Below are 2,947 nucleotides of genomic sequence, written 5' to 3' on the forward strand. Positions count from 1 at the left end.
TTCTAAGAGAATTACCAAAGCTTTGAGGCTTTGGAGAGCAGCGCCATGTCTTGCCTCGAGGTGTGACAGCAACATTTAATGGAAAATGGAGTCGCTTCCCCAGGTCAGCGTTCAGTTCCCAGTCCTGCTAGTCCTTTGTCCTACTAAGACCGGCCTTTCCATGTGTCTCTGTGTCCACCAGTAAGATGTGTGTCAACTGAGCCTCTGCTGCCTTCCACTGTTGACCTGTTCTCACCTGGATGTCGGCCTGGGAGATTTTAGGGTTGCTTGACTCCCGGTATTGCAGGACCTCCCTTGTACGAGTCACCCTAAACTTTTCATTTATGCTGCTAAGAGAGCTTCAGGATGTTACTTTCATACAGGGCTTTGAGAAAGACCCAACAACCTTCTAGGGAACCTCCTCACTCTTCTCTGGAAGTCCTCAAGCGCCCACTCTACTGGGTGAGCTAGATATCCCCCCATGCTTCCAGCTCTTGATTGGTCGCTCCCTCAGAGAGAATCACTGAAATGGTACATCCAGTGATCATCCCCTTATCGAGCCTTATCCACTCTGATGTTGTTCTGGAGGAGACCCTCAAACTAAGGTTGTTGTAGTAGTCCAGTATTAGGTCTCAGGACTTTTTTGTGGTGCCAGTTAAGAGAACCTCAACAAGCTTGTTGGTTATCTAGCCATAGTCATTTTTGAGGTCCAACAACAGCAACACCAGGTCCCCCTTGTTCTGTCTGGCTCCCTGTATCAGCTAAGTGACCACACCTGTGTGCATCAGACCAGTACCTTTGGGATCTAACCTTTCTGCACCGAGGTGTCCATGTTTCACAATCCCTAGGAGGAAACCTATCAGGTGCCTTGACACCATGCTGAAGAATAGCTCTCCTACAACACTGAGCAGCTAAATGGTTCTGAAGTTGTCGAATTTCTCTGAATTCTCCTCCTTCAGAATCCAGACCCCGTCAGCACACCCCCACTAATGAGCAACCTTGCCCCTCCTCCAGATGACCTTTAGGATCATCCAGAACCTGTGGAGTAGCCCTGGGCAGGGTTGGTTGTAGGGGGGGCATTTTTTGTAGACTCCTTAGGGTAACCTATTCGGTGCTGGGGCTACTCTTGAATCTGCTTCAAGATGGGCTGCTTTGCCCACGGTTGGTGAAGGTGGATTAATCAAAGACTGGAATTGACCAAGATCTTTCTCCCTCTTTGCTTCACTAAAGGTGTCTCTGAGGTAGCTGTCGGTCTCAGATTTGGAAGTGGTGATCTGTCCACTGCGTTATCCGCTGCAAACTGCAATCTGCATAATGGTCCTCTCCTTCCTCTCCCTGTGATACCACTCAGCTCTGGTCAAGGTAGTGAATATTTTGTGAAGGATGAGGTGCAGCTTCCAGAAAGGCCTCCTCTCCTCTTCACTCGCTTCCTTTTAATGTCTCCTCAGGCTCCGAAGCTCCTTCCTGAGCTGGAGGATCTGGTCCTTCTCTTGCTCATGATGAATGGGACCTTTGCTGCTTTCTTTTCCTCCAGCCCAAACCCCTAGAATCAAAATGTAAAGAAGGCCATTGACCTGTTTGCCGTGGTCATTTGGTGACAATAAGCGCCAGTGAGGCCTTAAACTGGAGCAGTTTGCTGGAGGAGAGACGCCCAACGCAGCTCTGGAGACATTAGGCTTGTTTGAAATGAAATGCGCCTGGTTTATCTGTTACTGCAAACCTCTCCTCCGGGTGCTGTGCCTCTGACCATTCTGCTACGTTGATTTGAAGGGAAATGTCCTTTCTATCCATTTTATTTCTATGCACAGATCTCTCTACCTCTACAAAGACAATGGTGGTCACTGCTTGAAGGTATTTGGAGGCTTTCCCCTTGGCTGCTGCTTCTAGGACTGAATCAGGGTCTTTGTCAAACTGGAGCCACTCTTCTCCTTGCTAGCTTGGGGTGACTTGACCAGACGATGTTCTGAATGTGCCGGGCTGAGGCTCGGGTCACCTGGAGATTCTGAGTGCTATGGGTTAACTCCGGGTCTGGCTTCTCCTGCATTTCAGCAGGTGTTGCTTCAGTGTGCTGAGACACTGAAGCAACACCGTTCCATTTGGACCGGGTGTATCATTAGGCCACCCGGGTTCTTGCAGACTTTGCTGCGTTTGTCACACTTAAGTGTTTCGGAACATCAAACCAATTTAAACAATAGTCAAGGACAACACAAGTGAACACAAAATGCAATTTGTAAATGAAGGTGTTTATTATTAAAGGTGAAAAAAAATCCAAACCATCATGGCCCTGTGTGAAAAAGTGATTGCCCCCTAAACCTAATAACTGGTTGGGCCCCCCTTAGCAGCCACAACTGCAACCAAGCGTTTGCGATAACGTGCAATGAGGCTTTTACAGCGTCCTGGAGGAAGTTTGGCCCACTCATCTTTGCAGAATTGTCCTAATTCAGTTACATTAGAGGGTTTTCGAGCATGAACGGCCTTTTTAAGGTCATACCACAACATCTCAATAGGATTCAGGTCAGGACTTTGGCTAGGCCACTCCAAAGTCTTCATTTGGTTTTTCTTCAGCCATTCGGTGGTGGACTTGCTGGTGTGTTTAGGATCATTGTCCTGCTGCAGAACCCAAGTTCGTTTCAGCTTGATTACACAAACAGATGGTCGGGCATTCTCCTTCAGGATCTCTCGGTAGACAGCAGAATTCATAGTTCCTTTTATCACGGCAAGTCTTCCAGGTCCTGAAGCAGTAAAACAGCCCCAGACCATCACACTACCACCACCATATTTTACTGTTGGTATAATGTTCTTTTTATGGAATGCAGTGTTCCTTCTACGCCAGATATACTCGGACACACACCTTCCAAAGAGTTCCACTTTTGTCTCATCGGTCCACAGGATGTTGTCCCAAAAGTCTTGGGGATCATCAAGATGTGTTGTGGAGAAATTGAGACAAGCTTTGATGTTCTTTTTGCTC

At 47.7% G+C, this 2,947-nt stretch overlaps 1 protein-coding gene across 1 annotated transcript in view; it reads left to right on the forward strand.

Annotated features, from left to right (window-relative positions):
• tpcn3 (two pore segment channel 3) overlaps positions 1–2,947 on the forward strand; it is a 12,809-nt gene that overhangs the window by 205 nt on the left and 9,657 nt on the right. The gene's annotated exons all lie outside the window — the stretch shown is intronic.

The sequence above is a fragment of the Etheostoma cragini genome, unplaced genomic scaffold (assembly GCF_013103735.1).
Source record: "Etheostoma cragini isolate CJK2018 unplaced genomic scaffold, CSU_Ecrag_1.0 ScbMSFa_367, whole genome shotgun sequence".
In the NCBI taxonomy this organism is placed as follows: domain Eukaryota; kingdom Metazoa; phylum Chordata; class Actinopteri; order Perciformes; family Percidae; genus Etheostoma; species Etheostoma cragini.